At 40.4% G+C, this 20415-nt stretch overlaps 1 protein-coding gene and 1 long non-coding RNA gene across 5 annotated transcripts in view; both read right to left on the bottom strand.

Annotated features, from left to right (window-relative positions):
• GHR (growth hormone receptor) overlaps positions 1-20415 on the bottom strand; it is a 188727-nt gene that overhangs the window by 62527 nt on the left and 105785 nt on the right. The gene's annotated exons all lie outside the window — the stretch shown is intronic.
• Positions 2749-7497, bottom strand: LOC120408291. Its single transcript, XR_005600588.1, has 2 exons — positions 7431-7497; positions 2749-4143 (listed from the first exon to the last, which is right to left on the bottom strand). It is a non-coding gene; the product is annotated as an uncharacterized LOC120408291 (long non-coding RNA).

The following is a 20415-nucleotide window of genomic DNA, read 5'->3' as shown; positions in this document are numbered from 1 at the left end:
ACCCCTGTTGGTGGCCCCAGCAACCAACACCAAGGAAGTACATCCAGGAGCAACAGGGTGGGGCTGCTACTTTGCCCTTCCCTCCCTCCCAATCAGAGCCCAGGAAGCCGTGGACACAAGAAAAGCCCCTGGTGGCCACAAGTGGCCATGGTGGCCACATTTGAGTAACGCTGCTCTAAGATGTTACAGCTGGATGAAGATTCTCCTGAATATACTAGTGAGAGCTTAGAAAGATACTCAGAGAAAAAGCTTAGTAATACCAATACCAGTATCATGCTCTTAGAGCCAAATCTTGATCTCACTGAAGTCCATAGGAGTTTGTCACTGCCTTCAACTGAACCAAGATTTGGCACAAAGGGACGCATTTGGGATGGCTTCACACAACTCAGTGGAATGAAGAAATTTCTACGAAAAACAAAACAAAAAACCCTCCACATTTTTGAACAGCTTCAAGGCATTTAGCGACCGAATTCTATTGTCTTTAACAGGAGTTCTGTAGCTAAATATAAAGGATTGGGAAACAAATCCAGAGTTGAGACAGTGGGTGCTTGTCACCTCAGCACAATCCCCAATGCCACCTTATTCTGGCAAAGTTTGGGGGCTGGAATTTCAAGAATGTTTTGAAGGAGGGGGATGAGAAAGGGAGGGGGCTTGAAGCCACCTGTCCTTTAAAGATTCATTTGACCAAAGAAGTCCTGGCCTCTTTAACAACCTTAGCTGCCAAAATATGTTCCTGCCAGAAAATCCTTTTCACATAGGCACTTTCGAAACTCTGTCTTTTGACAGAGCAAGAACATACCAGAATATAATGAAACAATTTCAGTGCCTAACATAGTCAAAGATTATAACTACCCTAGTGCAGAAAACAGATACCAAATCAGAGTGTCAACAAACATGCACACAACAAATAGGACAGCCATGCAACCCAATGTTAATTTAAAAGGCTTTTCAGACATTTTAGTCCAAAGAAAGCTGCAGGCATGAAATATTTGGCACCAGTAAAAGATCTGTGTTAAGAGTCAGAGCATATACATTCTGGAATTGGTAATTCACTAAGCATCCTTCCGCAGACTCCACAGCAATATTCCACAAGGACATTTACTTCAAACTGTGTAGCAAATCTATAGTATCTGCTCTGTTCAGTCAGTTTCTATTTTAATTTACAGAATTGATTTAGATGTATGGACACAAGTGACACTTTCTGATTTGCTGTAAATCTAGTCATAGCTATAGCAGTCAGCAAATGTCCAGGTCTAAATAAGTTTCCTTGTGTTTTCATGTATAAATTCCAATTCATTACATAATAAAAAAAAGTCCCTCCAGACTGGGAATTCCAAAGTGATTACTGCACTTTTTGGTGCTTAAAATAACTTAGTCTTATAGCTAGGATCAGTCCTCGGTCATCTGTGACTTCAAATGAAAACTTTCCAGAAAGCAGAGTTCTCCCATCCTAGCTATCTACTGCTTGTGACCCCTGCACGCCATGCAAGTTTGCATGAAAACAGACCCAGCTATTCACCATGACAAGTAGTGGAAAGGTAAAGACGTCTCCACACTCAGGTGTGGCTCACGTACACTGTGGGTCTACAAGGAACGTGGATTGTCAGATTATGGGTTTTGCTGAGAGAAGCGCCACAAAAAGCACAAAAAACTAGTGGCTGTTGCCTCTGACCAGGCAGCAGTGCAAGCCAATGTGATTTTACCAAGACCTAGAGGTACAGAACCTCTTTCTAGCATATGAAAGAATACTGTCATCTCCAGACCTGTTTGTGGCTTTCCAATTAGATGGCTAACAAAAATGCCAGTTATAGTGGGTGTTTGAGATATGAAAACCTATTCTCTGCAACAGAACTGAGGCGGTCACACTTGTTTCACATAGGCCTGATACAATATATTTTCCTAAGTATCTCCCATAGCAGAATTCTGATACTACCTAAAAGTGAGCTTCTGGAGGACAATAAATATTCTTTATGGACTATTTAATATTAGAGAGTTTAAAAAGAGGATTCAATTGAGCTGAACTGTATTTGGAGAGCAAGAGTAATAAGGATTTGCCATGGAATCTCTGCCATTTCAGAAGGGATGATGACTGAGCACATTGATGGATGAACAAACCTGCAAAATACCTGAGACTCATCACAATTGTTCTTCTCACTGCACCTACTTGCATCAAGTGCTTGTGTAACCCACACACCTGTGGTGTTCTGTCCCATCTAGTGGCACCAAGACCACAGTGAGAGCAAGAGTAATGAGTTTGCTCTACAACCTTAGCTAACAGCCATACAGATTTTAGCTCATGTAGTAGAGACTCATGCACTAAGCTCCAGAGGGCCCAGGTTCAATTCCACCTGATGATGACCAGGGTCTGTCGGTGTTACACTTGCCTCCATTAAAAGTTATGCAGTAAATACATGGAAGTTTGTCCTTGATACTTTTCAGAGTTAAGTTATATCCCTCAATTTTCAGAGCCCACCTCTATATGCCACCCTTGACTTGCACTACGTGCACTTCAAATTCACCCCCTGGATCTGGGCCCAGAAGACATGTTCCTTTGGAAAAAGATGAAGTTGCCCCATATAACAATTTAATTAAAAATAACTGTACAGTAGGGCTAGGCTGACCTTTTCCTTCTCCATATAGGTTTAAATATAGATGCCTACCCCCAATAATGTACTCATATTCCTCTCAAGTTAAATAGAATAAATTTGTTTTCTATGTGATCATTTTAAAGAGGACTATGAAATCAAGGCAGATAAAAATGCTCCTTTATTGATTCACTTACATCAGTTGACGGTTATTGGTACATACTACACAAGTGTCATTCAACCTTGAAACTGCACACATCTACTTATTTAAGTAGGGCAGGGATTCTTGAGCTCAGTGACATGGAGTTCATAGACTCAGGACTGGAGTAGCAGCTAGGCTTTGAGAAATAGTTAGAATGTTTTTTTAAAGGATTTCAAAAGCCACGGTTTCCCCAAAGGGAATCACTCCAGATACCAAGAAGCAAGATGCATTTTCCCAAATGACTCGATTACTAACATTCATAAGCATGCAAAAACTAAACTAAAAGACACTTCTGCCTTTCTCTTTGCCTTTCAACTGCTTATTTTTCTGAGTTTTTTATTCTCCCATCCCCCCTCTGCTAACCAGCCTCATTTTCTACAAACTCTCTCTTCTTTGGGAAACAAACTATTATCTCTCTCTCATACACGCACAGACATTTGTCCCCATCTGGTGGTAGAAAGTTGTTTGTTTGTTTTTCTTCAAATTTTCTTACAACTGCCCCCCACAGAAGTCTAATTTTTATATCCTAGCTAGAAGGATCCATTTAGAACACACTTCTGTAAATTCATAGTTACTAAATGGCACAGACTAGACATTCTCTCTCTACACTTTGCATGTTTATTTTGCCTTTCGAACAGCCATCTTTTCTGCTATGTCTGTAAAAGCAACTGCCGGCTTTCAATAAGGACAATTTTCAAAAATCACAAATTATACTTCATAAATAATTTAAGTTGTCTAGACATGATGTGCCAGGAGCTTTTGATCCCAATAAACTAATAGGGATATAAAGCTTTGCATGCACAGCAAACACAAGTGAAAAGCCTCATCTCATGTTTAATTGCAGTCAGTGGGCATCTGAAACAAGGGGTGAACAAAAGCCAGACAGAAGCTGCAGACAAACGATGCTTCTCAGCATGAATGTAGCTTCCGTGTCATCAGCACAACATGTTAGTATTTCCAAATCAATGCTTTAAGAGGAACGATTATTAAACTTCTAATTATACATAAAGACATCTGAAATAAATAACAGATTTGACCTTTCATTATAGGTCTCACAAGGGTTTGATAATATAACTGTAGTGTTTAAAATATTGCAAATAATGTACTGGTGAAAAATGATTCCTCGAAGCATTATTTAACTGTGATCTACAGCTGCTGTTCATGTTTAAAAAAATAATGCATATCTATTATGAACAGGGAAAAATGTGAAAGACAGGAAGTAAGAAGGAGGCATGGTCTTATGATTAAGGCATAGGTCAAAGAGCTGGAAGATTTAGGTTCCATCCCCAACCTTGCCACAGATTTCCTTTATGGCTGGTGGCAAGTCACTGAATTTCCTCTGTATGGCTTGGTTAGCTGTAAAACAAAGATAATACTTATGACATAAAAAGGGTCCTTTGAACTTTAATTCAGTTAATGTTTGTAAAAATAAATACTTTAAAAACATCAGATAGAAGGTAAATAAGTATTAATTTTTACCTATACACATTATTTCCATATATAAGGTCCATGGAATATGAAGGCTAATTAAATGTTCATTTAAGAGCCTAGAATGGAACACGATATTATAAAGAATTTCATTATTGTTGAGTAACTATTTTTGGCTTTACACTGTAAGTTTTATAAAATTGCACAGGTATCTTGTCTTATTTATTTAGTATTGAGACTGGATCTTGCTTCTCAATACTACATATTATCTCATGTTAACAGAACATAATGTTCATGCTGCTGCTACTACTGAGGTTGTACTGTGGGCCATTGGAAATTATTCTAAAGTTGTTGATCTCATTAAAAGTATGTTGAGTGTAAATACATTCATTTTCAACACATGTAAAAAGAGTTTCAGAGAGCTATTTTTCTAAATGTTAGGATGTTCAATTTAACAACTTTTGTCTGCAACAAATTAATTATGATTAGAATTAATCTGAGTGTAGCTGCTGAGCTGTACATTAAAGCAAAGGCTGAAAAATTATTCTAGTAACTGCCATTGTTGTCTATGTAAAAAACAAAAATAGTGAGACAGTTTAGATTTAGGAAGTGACTATTTTCCAATTACAGCTTTCATGGAAGATGTTATATAATTAATTATTTTATATAACAACATCTATACGAATTGTATTCTCTCCCCACATACCTCAAAAAAACCAACAATAAACGACCCACCAAATCCACAGTTAAACCCCCTAAACTGTAAGACTTTAGATCAAATAAATTATACTCAATTCTCCAGCATCAGTGAATTGCCAAGACCATTGTATTCCTCTGGAATCATGAATATCACAAAACCCATGATGAAGCACCCGTGGGTACATACTACCCGCTCTACTGTGACTACAATGTTATTTATTCTTGTACTAGCTCAATTAGAGGTAGTGTGAGTATGCGTACGCAAGCAGGAGAAACACACCCGAGCTCAAAATGTAGATGTGACTTGTGCCAGTATTTGGTGGGAGTGTAAGGGGACTGAGTATCTAGAAGAATTCCCTCTCTCCTTACAGAATAGCTGGAAGCACCAAACATCTCCTTCAGTGCATGCTCTCCAGTTACAGATGGCCTGTAGAACTACAGTAACTCCTCGCTTAACATTTGTAGTTATGTTCCTGAAAAATGCGACTTTAAGCATAATAATGTTAAGCAAATCCAATTTCCCCATAAGAATTAATGTAAATGGGGGGATTAGGTTCCAGGGAAATTTTTTTCACCAAAGACTATATAATATATATGTATACACAGTATAAGTTTTAAACAAACAATTTAATACTGTACACAGCAATGATGATGGTGAAGTTTAGTTGAGGTGGTGGAGTCAGAGGGTGGGATATTTCCCAGGGAATACCTTACTGCTAAATGATGAACTAGAACTCAGCTGAGCCTTCAAGGGTTAACACATTGTTGTTAATGTAGCCTCATACTGTACAAGGCAGCACAAATGGAGGGAGGGGAGACAGCATGGCAGAGAGACACACACCGTGTGTGTGTGTGTGTGTGACAGACAGACAGACACAGACACGCATTGCTCCTTTAAATACGCTGAACCACTCTAAGTAGATTGCCTTTTTAAGTAGACCAGGAAGTTGAGACAGCAGCTGCTGCCAGCACACTCCCTCCATCCTGAGCCCTGTCATGTCCTCCCCCTCCCCCCGCTCTACGGAGCAGGGCCGCCTAGAGGATTCAGGGGGTCTGGGGTCTTCGGCGGCGGGGGGCCCCCGCTGTCGAAGACCTACCCTGGGACCTGCCGCCGAAGTGCCGGAAGGACCCCCCGCCACTTTAAGTGAGGAGTTACTGTACTACAGTTTTTTTTATTTGTTGGGTAGCACTTTAGCTCTAGAAAGCAAAACTGTTCGTCGGCTGACAACAGTCATTTATCTAACCCAGGGGTCGGCAACCTTTCAGCAGTGGTGTGCCGAGCCTTCATTTATTCACTCTAATTTAAGGTTTCGCGTGCCAGTAATACATTTAAATGTTTTTAGAAGGTCTCTTTCTATAAGTCTATAATATATAACTGAATTATTATTGCATATGAAGTAAACAAGGTTTTAAAAATGTTTAAGAAGTTTCATTTAAAATTAAATTAAAATGCAGAGCCCCTCAGACCGGTGTCCAGGACCCGGGCAGTGTGAGTGCCACTGAAAATCAGCTCGCATGCTGTCTTTGGCACATGTGCCATAGGTTGCCTACTCCTAATCTAATCTGATGTGCAACATTGGCAAATTCATAAAAGATTTGCTGATTGTATGATATTTATTTTTCTCTCTTAATTTAGTATGCACAGAAACCAAGATTCTTCTCTTTAAGCTGTTCATTTAAAAAAAACCCACTAACTAGGCTTTGGAAAGAAAGGATTTTTGCCAGATGCATGCAGTTATGCAGTGGGTCATGCCCACCTTATTCGGACAGATGAACCACATAAAGGAACCTAAAGACAGATAAATAGTACCTATAGTATTTTCATTTTAATGGCTGGAAGGGCATGAAAGCATTTGTATTAATCTGATGATGCTGGTAGTGTAAACTGGCACAGCTCCATTGACTTTTAATGATTTATAACAGCTGAGGATCTGGTCCATCGAGTCTGACAGATAAGAAAAAATTGTGATGCATAATAAATAACCATATCAGAGAAGGCTATTCCATCCCACTTTGTAGGCTTATACAGAACTTTAGAACTCACATGGTCTTTTATGTTTACATAGGAGTTTTGATAGTTTTTAATGTCATGTCTGAGATACCACAGGGATTTACTGAAACAAAAACAACTTCAGAAGGACATTCATTCAAGGCTACCCTGCCAAGCCAAGAAATTTCATATTTGTTCCATTCCTCCAAGTCTTTTGTTATTTTATTCCACATTGGAGGGAAGTTTGCCTGAAAAAAAAATTTGTTTCTCCACAATATTTATTCCTAAATTTCCTCTACTCTTTGAATTTATGTAGCTGACAGTTTGTTTTGACCCTTTTGAGACTATTATTTCCTAAAATTTGAGATTTATCATAGTTCATTTTGAAGCCTGATATCGCCCTAACTCCAAAAATCAATTCTTGTATAATTTTTTTTTATGAGGTGTCTTGCTCCAGCAAATATAACAAGACATCTTCAGCATACCAAGCTCTTTTGGATTCAAATCCCCCCGGCTAATTTCTCACCTTTATTGCAAATGGCTCCATTGCCAGAACAAGCAGGAGGGATAACATACAACCCTGCCTTGTACCTGAGACAAACGAAAAAGGTGGAGAATTACGGACCAGAACCAAAGCAGATGCTCATGGCCAATATTCCCCTATAAAACTAATTTCAAAGACCAAACCTTACCAAAACCTGTATGAGGTTCTTCCACTCCAGTTGGTCGAAGGACTTCTCAGCATCCAAAGAACCCTTTAGTTCACACCAGCGGCATTCACACAGGGCAGTTTGATCACACCACTTTGATGGGCTCTGCAATTCACACTCCTGTAGTCTGCACTGCAGCATAGTGTAGACAAGTCCCAAGTTACTGTCTACTGCCTTAACCACAGAAATCTTTCCTTTCTTGCTGGCAGTACAGAAAAGAGATCAAGTGTTGATTTGGCCTGGAGCCAGAACTACGCTGTAGGAAGGGACGATGATCACACAAGAATAGGGTTGAAGCATTTGGCAGTGGGGGGGAAGGGGTGCCCATGCTATACCAGGGATAAAAAGGAATTCTACTTCCAGGACAAGCAAATTTCTTTAGAGAACCTGCGCCACCGCCCGCCCCCCATATCCTTGTGTCAAATGGTTAGAGATTGAAAAAATCTGCTCAGATTTTGTTTTAATGCCAGACAGATTTAGTATACTGTGTTTCACTAGGCTTTGTGAACCAACTACTGTAAACATCTAGAGTAGCAAATGATTCTCACTGGTGATAAAAGCCAACTTTAAACAACAAAGGGAAACAAGTTGTGTTCAAAGGGCTTAAATTGTCTATGTGCAAAGTATGGCAGTTTAAAAAAGCACAGGGTAACCTTAAGTCTAAGTTAAATACGGTGAAAGCTCACAGTATTTATTCAGAATAAAAATGTAGCAAAATACAAGCTATTATTTTGCACCCACTTTACATGCAGGGATTTTGTTTTTGAAAGCGCTTTCAAGTGCCTTTAAAAAAATTGTTTATAAGGTACTGCCTCAATGGAGATGTCTATTTTGTTACAGATTTTTGTTCATGTTTCAAAAGGTAAGTGGAATGATTAAAATAGGGCCATCTAAAATATATACTTGTGTAGAATCAACTATCCTACATACAAAGTATTATACACTGTAAAAGAAAACACTTTACATCACACACATAATTACATCACCACTAAGTGTCAGATATTATCAGAAAACTCCAGTTATGCCCAGAGTTCTACAATCACCATTAAAATTCTATCGCATGTCTGAACACTATTCTGTAACTACTATATAATTTTAAACAGTTGATATCAATTTAAATACATAGCACTCGAGAAATAAAATAAAACAATGTAAGTTCTTTCTAAGTTGTCCACATTGTATTTATCATATAAATTTAAGGTAATGTTATCAATAATATATGTAACGCAGGGTAGATGGGTTACCTTTGCAAAGGGAACATTAACTTTCTTCATTTCTTGATCTGTATTTAAATTTGTAGCATTAATATTTTACTGATAAATTAAAAAAAAAACTAAGGGGCCACTATCAACTTGATTTTTTTAAAAGGTCAATTTAAAACAAATCATTTTTCTGACTGCACTTTAAATAAAAGACCATATTTAAATAAAGTCCTGTAAAAAGAATAAAAACACTTTTGTGAAGGGGCTTTCTGCTCATGTCTTTCCAGTTATTCAATTTCTCTCTTGATAAGTTATGATACAAGGAAGCAGGGAAACTGGGTAACATGCAGTGTGTTGACAAAAGCACATAGGGAAAAAAATAAAAAATGTGTTTGCTACCTTATTTCAGCTTTAGTCCTATGAGGTGTTACTTGTCCATAAAAAGGTTGAGAATTTTAAAAACGGACAAGATTTTTCTAGGCGATGCTGCCCCTTTCTTTAAGTGAGGGGGCGGGATTGTGGGAGTTAGGTACTTTTGAAAATCCCACTAGGTGCCTATCTGCATCTTTAGGCACCTAAGTACCTTTAAAATCTGACCGTATGTTACTACATCAATCACACCTCATAGAATGTTTGATAAGGAAACCTATATCCAAAACTTGCCCTCTTCCTTCCCCCATCTCATTAAACAAGTGACACATCAGTCTCTCATTTAGAGGAAGAGGTCCAAGTTTTTTCCCTTCCATTATTCTGGATGTTACATCAACATGCAGCATGTCCTCCCATAGGTGGTGTTTTGAGCAACAGACTCGATAGAGGGTACAATTCCTTTTTTAAAGCTACCCAGGAGATATATATAAGGAAGCTGCAGTTTAGACCAATGTTTTGAACAATGGACAAAAAGCCAGGCACTGTGTTCTAATATTCGTGTTGTCACGGCTCACAAGAGGTCCTAAATGGACAACCTTGACTATTGATGTTCTTTGGCTAAACCAAGCCCATGTACAGCAGAGGCAGTAATAATGCAGCCTTCTCCATAATATTCCACCAATGTGCTTCAGGCTTGATTTGCGAAGACTGTGTCTAGAGCAATGGTTCTCAGACTTTTAGTACTGGCAACCCCTTTCAGCCAACAAGCGTCCGAGTGTGACTGCCCCCCCCTTATAAATTAAATATTTTTTTATATTTAACACTATTTTAAATGCTAAACTTATAACCCTATTGTTTTAAATGAAATTACCTTTTCTCACCACTTTCAAATTAAGACAAGACATTTTTATTGAATTGTTATTATAAGCAGAAAAGTTCTCTCTTTAACTAGTTATTGTTTAATACTGGGGGGGGGCATGAAGAAACTTTGTCAATATCACTTTTCACTGCAGACTTAGTGCCCCATTGCCACTTTTACTTCTGTGCTGCTGCTGGTGGCAGGCACTACCCCTTCAGAGCTGGGCAGCCGGAGAGTGATGGCTGCTAGCTGGGCATCCAGCTCTGAAGGCAGCATCACCAGCAGCAGCAGCAGCAGCGCAGAATTAATGGTGGCAATGCCATATCATACTACCCTTACTTCTGCGTAATGTTTGACCTTTGTGCTGGGAGGGGTGGCTATGAGGGATGTTTTAGGCAAATTTTGGTGGGGCTATATCCCCCACATATCCCCCCAACACTGCCCCTGTCTGGGTCTCTGACTGTTGAATTATAAATTACTTTTTTTGGTGATCTCTGTGTTCTGATTGGTCTGTGGTTTAATGCAGCTCTTCAGCTGCTGAACAATGAAGCCCTCTAATGTTGTCCCAGTCCCATCTTTTTAGTGTAAAGACAACAAACTTGCACACACGATACTATAATCTCCAGAGTCCAATTTCCTTAAAGTGGTGATAATACAAATATATCTTGTGTTTAGGAACAACGATCACTGCATTATATGTCTACAGTACTCTTTGAAGTAAATATACTACATTAGGACGGAAAGGTGTGTGTAATTTTCTAAAACGCTAGATTTAAATTATATTTTATAGCAGTTGCTCTCTGTTTCGTGCATGTACTCGTGACCCCCAGTTTGAGAACTCTTGTCTCGAGTGATGACAGAGTGCTTAGATTTCTACAAGTCCTCAGCTTCCTCTGCTGAGAATTTAACAAAGGTGATAGTTTCAGGAATGTAAAGTTGATGGATTCAGGTAAACTGGTTTCATACAGTTATCTAAAAGCTTTCAAATGGTTATGATTTTTAGTCCTTTACTACCATAAGGATAGATTCTAATTGATGAACTAGAAGTGAAAAACTATGTATCCTATTACCATTCCCTTAAGTCATCATTAGGACTGCAGGTTTGTCACAGTGGTAAAAATGTCACTGATACAGTCATTTTTCTGTTTGTATATGACTTTTCTTTGTCTCCTGGATTTAAAATGATGTTTCCCCAAGTCCAAGCAGACTAGACAGTACCTGGAGCCAGGATGCAAATAGGGGAACTAATGGAGAAGGAAGAAGAGCTAAAATTTCTGTTTACTGGCTGCCACCTTCCAGCTTGAAACCAAAAAGAGGAACACACAACAATGTGTCCAATGGAGCCCAGCAACAGAAAGCAGCATTCTGGGTATCCTTAACTCCTTGAACAGCCCAGTAAGAAAATTGTTAGAGATGTTGCTGAGGCTGCCAAGAATCTTAAAGCTGCAGGATGTTTTTACATTTCAGTTTGAATATGCCATCAAGGGGGGGGGGGGAAAGAGAGGGAAGAGATGAACGACAAATGCATATATTTGCAGAGAATGATTGAAGAATATGCCTAAACACAAGCTCTATTGAGATACAGAAATGAACTCATTCCATAGTTTACAACAGAAAATTTGTTATGGAGGAATAGAAGTTTCTGGGCTTGCATGTGGAAGGGGAGTGTGGTTTCTGCAAGCACGCAATTTTGTGCAGAGATATATGGATAGGATGACACTTTTCCAGTCACCCATCCATTGAAGTTAACTCAGCAACAGCCATTTATACCAGCTAAGGAGCTGGGCTATCAGTTATGTAACTATTTAACTTTATACACAAATCTAATGCTGGTGACAGATGCCAGATTTATAGTCCTTTACCTAGGACTTAAATTGTCCCATCTCCACAGTATCTGAGCAACACAAAACACTTTAATGAGTTTATCCTCAAAGCACCCCTGTAAAATGGGAAACGGTTATCCACTATTCACTGATGGGGAGCTGAGGCACAGAGATTAAATTATTTACCAAAGACACTGTGGAAGCTCTGTGGCAGACCCAGGAATTGCACCCTTATCTCTCAACTCCAGTCCAGTGCCTTAGCTGCAAAACCATCAGCCCTTTCTGGACATTTAGTTTTGTTGTTTATCACAAGACAAGTATAGTATAGTCAGTGGCTGTGCAAGCTTCCCACTCCACCTACCAATATGCTCAACCCTGTTCAAGTCTCTCAAAGCACTGTGTCCCAATCAGTCCTTGGTCTTTTTGCTGAGACTACCACTAAGAATGTCAGTGTCAGCTGTTACATGGACACACATGCTCTCTAGGAAACAGACAGACCAGACCGGCAGACTTCTTTCACACAGGCCAGGGAGCGGCCACCACATACATTAACAAAAGACATCAAAAATTACTTATATCTTGAGGCTGAGCTAAATTGCACTGTGGGCCAAATGAGGCTAGATGGAATTCAGTGCATTCGAGTCCTCCCAAACACGTCCCCTATGCTAGTGCTGCAAGAAAGGCTGGTACAGGAATTCCAGCTGAGGAGATGGAGGACTTTCCACTCCCTAGACACCCTCTGAGCCTTGTCTTGATACACACCAAGCAAGAGTAAGGAGAAAGTTGTTTTTCCTGTAAGTTGGTCTAAAAATGTGTATCTTTTTAAAAAACATTCTCTATTTAAAAGTCTCACACAGCCTGCCACTAATAACTAGGAAATCCGTGGGTGCTTTTGGCCAACATCACAAGACGTCAGCATGTACTACCATTAGTATAACAAAGAGGAGAAGGATCCAATGTTCTTCTGAAGACAAGCTGTCTGAAAAACTGGTCTAGTATTTCATGAACTGTAATTCACTGCATAATAGGATTTTACTGAACTGGTGAGATACAAATATGCTATCTTTTTAAATCCATGAGTTTACTCCATGAAGGTAGAAAAGATCAATGTAGTAATCTCGTTTTGTGTTTAGTTCTCATGTCTCTATTTAACAATGGACCGCGAGCCAGGTCTCTTCAGTTCTATTCCCTATCCACCAGAGGAACAACCTTGGACAAAATGCTACTGAGCTCAGTTTAAGAGTCTGTGCTTATTTACACACCTCCCAGGATCATTGTAAGACCTGATTAATCTTCACAAGCCATTTTGAGGTCCTCATATGTAAAATATATAGAGGTGCAAAGTATTATAATATTTATGCTTCTCGAGGGGATACAAGGGAATGTACTAAAATAAGCTGGTGACATTTTCTCTGTAGTGCTGCTTTCTGTTGATGGGCTTTGTTGTTGGGGACATTGGTTTGTTCCTCTTCTTGCTTTCAAGTGGGGAGGTGGCAGCCAATCAAGTGAAATTTTAGCTTCTCTATTCATTCTGCAGTTTGTAGGTGATCTGCCTTTGTGTACAAATTTCTTATTTCTACAGCCCAGAAAAACAACAATAGCTTTGGCTTTCTTCAGGCTCTCAAAGACTAAAAAGGAGTTTTTTTTTAAATGAAAAGCACAGAGTACAGAAGAATCACGTTACTCTCAATAAGAGAGATAATTTAAGATAAATTCTTGCTAGTTTGCCACTATGCATTGGATAAAACTCCACAGTTGACAAGGAAAATGCCACTGTCTCTCCAGATAGACAAGGTGGGTGAGGTAATAGCATTTATTGGACCAATTTCTGTTGGGGAAAGAGAATCTTTCAAGCTACACAGAGCTGCTCTTCAGGTTCTTATATGACACCTGTCAATTGCAGTATCTGATTGCTACCCAGCTTGCTTACCAGATCACTTAGCTACTTCTTAAAAATAGGTAATTGGCCACATTATAGTTCTCAAGCACAGCAGCCATGTTTAATGTTAAATTAATACTTTTGCTAGCAGTTGAGTACCTTTTTTTCCTTAAAGAATTTTGGACTTCCATCTATTTGCTGGGATTTGTGTGTGTGTGTTTTAGAGACCCATCTCTGAAAGTGCTCATCTTCATTACTTTTAAGGAGAACCTATAGATAAATACAGTGTATTTCCATAATAACCTGTGCTGAAGAACAATGCAAATCATTTAGCTTCTCTGCAAACTCATACCCTTAGATCATCTGTTAGGCCATGTCTACACTACTGGCTAAATCGGCACTGCTGCAATAAATGCAGTGGTGCCAATTTAGTGGGTCTGGTGAAGACATGCTAAGTTAATGGGAGAGCACTCTCCCATCGATGTCTGTACTCCACCTCCCTGAGAAGTGCAAGCTATGTCGACAGGAGAGCGCTCTCTCGTTGACATAGATTGGTGTAGACACAGTTGTATGTCGACTTGAGTTATGTAACTTACATAACTGAACTAGCCTAAGATCCACTTATAGTGTCAGTGTAGGCCAGCCCTTAGAGTGCACACTCACCACCAGAGTGCATCATGGCACAACAGCGTAAGGGTCTGCATCTCCACCACCCTTTCTGGGCACAATTCAGCCCTCTGGCTGTGGGGCTGCTAGTTCAGATCCCTTTCACGATAACAAAAGCTCAACTAATGTCCAAAGTCTCTCAACAAATCAGCCTTTCCTTGGGGCTCTGTCTTCAATCTCCTTTCTCAGCTACTCTGTCATCTCCTCACCAGCTCTGGTACTGAGCACTGGACCATCCTACTGAGTCTTTCTCAGGTGCTTGTTCTCGCTGCTCCTTGTAGTTTCTTCCTTCAGACTGAACTCTTCCCTTCTTATGAGGCCCAGGTGTCCATTAAGTTATCACCTCATGACTTTCAGGCCAGCCTCTCCGGTTGAGAAGAAACTATTAGTGATGGCCCAGGTGCAATGCATGCAACTAATTGGCCATTAGCCACTGACATTCCAGGGTATAATCCACACCAGTGGGGGGCTGAGTCATTCCTGCCCTCTAATTTGGGGTGCTTTGCAATGCCTTGCTGTTGTAGCTTCCAACCTGATTGCAACCAGCCACCAGCATGCAGGCCACTCCCAGATGTGTTTGTGTAACTGCAGCCTGCCAGCCAGTCACACCACAGCTTTCACCAGCTGTGGTTATACCAACACACTCACAGTCCTGGACTTTTCCCCCAGAAATGTTTGTCCTGCCCTGTCCAGCTCTCTCTCAGTTCAGAAATATTAAGTTTCTTATTCCTTTAAGTGAATACTGTACAACAGCTTACCACGATAAATGAAGTTACCCAGACACTAACAAACATACACGACTAGATGAAACAATAAAATAAGTTTAATTACAAAGAGATTATAAGTGAGTACAAGTAATGAAGAATAAAAGTCAGAAATGGTTTCAAGAAAAAGATAAAACACTTTCTAGAGCCTAACAAACTATATTAGGGTCGAGCAAAATTTTTCATCACATGCTTGCAGAGAGATTACTGGTCAAACTCTTTAGGCCAGGACCCCACACGAGTCTAATTGATATTTCCTTTTTATTCTTAGGTGCAGGAATGTGATGGAGGGGGGGGATGTGGGAGGAAGGGGAGGGAGACAGACGATGCTTTGGGATGTTTGCCCCTCCTTTTTATAGTTGCAGATCACCTCCTGAAAAACATTTCCAGCTGAGAACCAGGAGACGAAGAATCTATGTGGAAGGATATCATCATCATACAGGAGAATCTTATATGATGACACATATATGAGAATCACATGTGATGTTGACACACATTTCATCAGGATATTACTGATCAGCAAGTTAGGAGTTTTGAAATGACACCTCACAAGGCACACCATGTACAAAGATTACAATAGTCCAGCCTGTGATGGGGTTTCGCCACACCACATCACTCCCATTTCATTTTGCTGGTCTTGTGGAATTACAGACTCAACTATAAGCTCATGACTCCCTCAGCAGGGGTAATACTTATCTATCCATCTACCTCACAGAAGTGTTGCAAGGATGAGCCAATTATTGCTTTCCTTTGCCCACCAGCGTCACTGCAGTCTTTCCTGGATTCAGCTCCAGACAGCCACTCTTCGTCCATCCTTGGCTAATCTCAGCCAAGCCCTCAGGTAGCTGAGGGATGGCATTCTCTGCATCTGACGTGAAGTGATGTAGGGTTGCCATGTCATTTGCATGTTGCTAGCATTTTAGTCCATCTTGTTCCACAATCTCTCCTGCTGGCTTATAGATGCTGAACAGGATGGGGAGAGGGATGGATGCTGGTGGAACTCCAGTGGTGAGGGTTCTGGAGAAGCATGTGTCCCTACACACTTCTCTGCAGCCTGAGAGGAATGAGCAAAGACATCTCGCAGTGTGATCCTGTAGTACCTCTGAGACAGGACAGCAGGATTTCATGGGCAACCAAATCAAATGCCACCAGCACTCTCTCTGCCTTCCTGAAGCCTAACTGGAAGGATTTCATGATAAGGAAAGTATCTCTGTAGGGATGGATGTGACCTTTCTAAATTAGCTTGCTCAGGAATGGGAGGTTGGATACTGGGTGCCAAATGCCAAGGTAGGCTGCATCAAGTGGTGGTTTAAATGCTGGCTGGATAATGGCATGCTTTGGAGGGGAGAAGGAGATTTCCCTCCTATAAGGAGATATTGACTCTTCCCATTAGCAGGGGGTTCTAGAAGTTCTCGGCTCTTTTTTACTAGCTATGAAAGGCATGGGTCATGTTCCAGATGGCTACTTGGTTTTTCTGATGAGTTTTTAGGACTGCCTGTTGTGCAAATGGGCTTGATTAAGAAAGGGAAGAGTTATCAGAAAGGGAGTTATCAAGCCCACAAACAATGCATTACTCCTGTGGTCCTGAAAGGTTCCCCCAACATATAGGTGATTTTCCCTGAGAAGTGGGTTGACATTTCTTCACAGCAGGAAGCGTTGAGCTCTGAGTTGAGCACAGGCTTCTCTGGTGAACAAAAAGATTCACAGTCGGAATAGATGAGGCAGTTACCTACAATGCTAACTTAGCTGCACGTGCATGCTCATTACAGGCTGCCTTAATTGTAGTTCAGAGGATGAGTGAGTTAACAATTAAATGAACTTGGCTGAAAATGTAGGTTACCTGTAGATGCCAGCAAATTTTCACTATTACCTTAGGTCATATACTTAATTTATGTTGTGCAAGAACATTTTACTTTGCCTTTTTAATATAAATGGCTTTCCTAAAACTCTAGCATAAACAGGGCAGTGCACAGTACTGCAAGAGGTTACACAGGTGTCTCTTCAGTATCAGAAAAATCATAGAATCATACAGATGTAAGGCTGGAAGGGACCTCGAGAAGTCATCAAGTCCACTCCCCACACCTCTCACCGTTGTGGACCAAGCAAACCTAGACCATCCCCGACAGGTGTTTGTCCAATTTTTTTTTTAAACTTCCAGTGATGAGGACTCCATGACCTCCCTTGGAAGTCTATTCCAGAGCTCAACTACCCCTATAGTTAAAAAGTTTTTCTTAATATCTAACCTAAATCTCCCTTGCTGCAGATTAAATCTATCATATAATTCTATTTTTATTTTAGATAACAATCACTTTACTTAAATCACAACCAAATTTCACCATAGTCCTCAGAGCAATGCTTTTCAGTTACATCATCTTCCCCGTGTCATATCTGTTGTAGACTCATTCAAAAAAGGTGCCAAGAACTTTTGGAATTGGTAATGATGTATCTTTTCTCCCCTCACCTTTCCACTGCCCATCGACTGAACAAATGCTTGCTTAAAATTTCCAGAAAAATTATTTAACTCCAGGCAGAGACCAACACAAGAAAACTTTAGGCCAAAAAGCAAAAGTTGTGAAAATATATAGATGGATCAAAATAAATGGTTTGAATGGCAAGCTATGTAACAATAATTATACTACTGATTGCTACCACTCCCACTAAATAACTATTAAATAGCACATATTAACATTCATAATTATCTGTAACCAGCTTCTTTAGCACTTGCAATGCCATGTTAAATGACATGTTTTGCAGCCAGTATTCCAATGCCTAGTTTTTCAATGGTGAAATGACAATACATCAGTTCAAAAGATGTAATAAAATTGAGCATCATGCTAATTTGTATATTCATATGAATATGTTTCAGACTGGCATTTGTTGAATGCTAGCACAGTTCTGTCTCTTGCAAAAGGTATAAGTGACAGCCACTAAGTGCCTTTCAAGCCAAACACCACTTTAGAGCAGCATGTGCCAGCAGAACACATTATTCTAGTCACTTTGTCTCCTGAAAAGTGGAAAACGCAGGGTTAGGGCCATATTTTAATTTAAATAGAAATGAGCCCAAGTGAAAACCCTTAATCCAAATGCCCCAGAACTTTGGGGGAACTTGGGTTCTGTCTCTGAATTCTGTGGGGTCAGCGCCATTTCTAAAATCAAGCTTGTATTGTGTAGGGGGAAAAAAGAAGAAAGAATAGACCTAATACAGAATCACAAATACTGCACTACAATAAATCCTCCTGACTAGATTTCAGAATGTTGATTGTTAGAGTTAGTCACAAAAAGACAAGAGTCAGGATGGAATTCTGCCTTTTAATAATCAGTTGTACCTTTGTAGTCCAGCCCTATATTCCATCAGTGAAGTCTTGGAAACTCTATGCCTACAAACTTCATGAAAACAGCAAAGAATCCTGTGGCACCTTATAGACTAACAGACGTTTTGCAGCATGAGCTTTCGTGGGTGAATACCCACTTCGTCGGATTCACCCACAAAAGCTCATGCTGCAAAACGTCTGTTAGTCTATAAGGTGCCACAGGATTCTTTGCTGCTTTTACAGATCCAGACTAACACGGCTACCCCTCTGATACTTGACTTCATGAAAACAGGAGATCTAGAAGCCAACCTTGTTTTCAATTCTTGGCCTAGGGCTCCTACAGAACTTAATAGGAATAAAAGAGGATTCTACAGAAAATACAGATCTGTAGATATCATTGACGCTATAGGATTTTTGAACCATCATAATAAACATTCTGTATTCAGGGATAAAACTGTCTATTAAGTTACAGGATGGTCAAGTCTTCATTTTTAGTTTTTAATTTTTTAAAATTTTACAGGAATTTTATTTTACAAAAATAAAAAACAGGTGAAAAATGATTTAAAAATTGTTACCGTTTTCTGGGTAGATATTAAGGTTAACATTGGGGGATGGGAAAACAGAAAAAAAAAGCAACAAATAGAGAAAAAGTAAGAACTTCTGACCTGGCTCCATGCTCTGGAAGGATAGATGGCAGCTTGGTTAGAGCTGGGAGTTCCAGCACTTCTTTTTTTAAAGACTCAGCATTGAGGTAGGGTGGGTGTGGGTGTGTTCTAATATGCTGCCTTACTTTAACAGAAAGCCTTGCATTTACACTTACAACAATTTATTAAGAAACATCTACTTAATATGTGGGATTAACATAACTGGTAACAATCTGTATTTTCACATACTTGAGCGGTCCAAAATTCAGGTTAAAAAAATTTTTTTTTTAAATCAACAGCTGTTGTAAAACCTGGGAATTTTTGGTAAGAACAGAAAACAAAGGGCCTTCTGAATGGTTCATGAAACTCTAAAAAGATTATTTTTTTTAGGTGATGAGAAGTGCTGTGTAAGAGCTCGGTGTTATTACTAAATTTTATAGGACTTTCTATAAAGGGTATAAAAAAGAGCAAGCTGCAACCAGGGCCGGCTCCAGACCTCAGCGCGCCAAGCACGCGCTTGGGGCGGCATCCCGCGGGAGGGCGGCAGGCGGCCCCGGTGGACCTCCCGCAGACGTGCCTGCGGAGGGTCCGCTGGTCCCGCGGCTCCGGTGGAGCATCCGCAGGCGTGCCTGTGGGAGGTCCACCGGAGCTGCGGGACCAGCGAACCCACCGCAGGCACGTCTGCAGGAGGTGCACCGGAGCCGCGGGACCGGCGACCGCCAGAACACTCCCTGCGGTGTGCCGCCGTGCTTGGGGCAGCACAAATCCTATAGCCACCCCGGCTGCAACACAACACCTCTCGCCCCACTGCATTGCTGGGCCTGTTCATGTTCATGAGCGAGGAAACACTAAGCAGTGATCCCCCACCCTGAGCAGAACTGCTATCTATTCCTACCCTATCCCTCGTTCTTTCTTGGGTTGTACGGAGACTGGCAGTTACCACAGCCCTGGGGCAGGAGTAATCTTATGCAGTATGCAAGCAGGAGAGGAGAGATGAACCAGTCTGGTTCTCTTTTTAGGGGCAAAAAGGACCTCTCAGTGTGGGGAACCCCCTACCTCTGCCCCCCTGTGGGTTCCTAGCCACCTTGGCATATAATAGGGAGAAAGATGTGCTTCTTCCTCTATAATTACTACCATTTGGGTTTGAGGATTCCTGTATTTCAGGTGGGTGTTCTTCATCCTCTGCAACTGCAGCTGGGTGTTGGGAGCAGAAACCTTTATGCCACTGAGGAAGAAGTGCTCTCTCTGAATGCCACGAAGTGTCTAGCAAGGTGGTGTCCAAGA

This window comes from Mauremys reevesii, linkage group 6 (genome assembly GCF_016161935.1).
Source record: "Mauremys reevesii isolate NIE-2019 linkage group 6, ASM1616193v1, whole genome shotgun sequence".
Classification (NCBI taxonomy): domain Eukaryota; kingdom Metazoa; phylum Chordata; order Testudines; family Geoemydidae; genus Mauremys; species Mauremys reevesii.
This window is presented reverse-complemented; position numbering and strand designations above follow the sequence as displayed.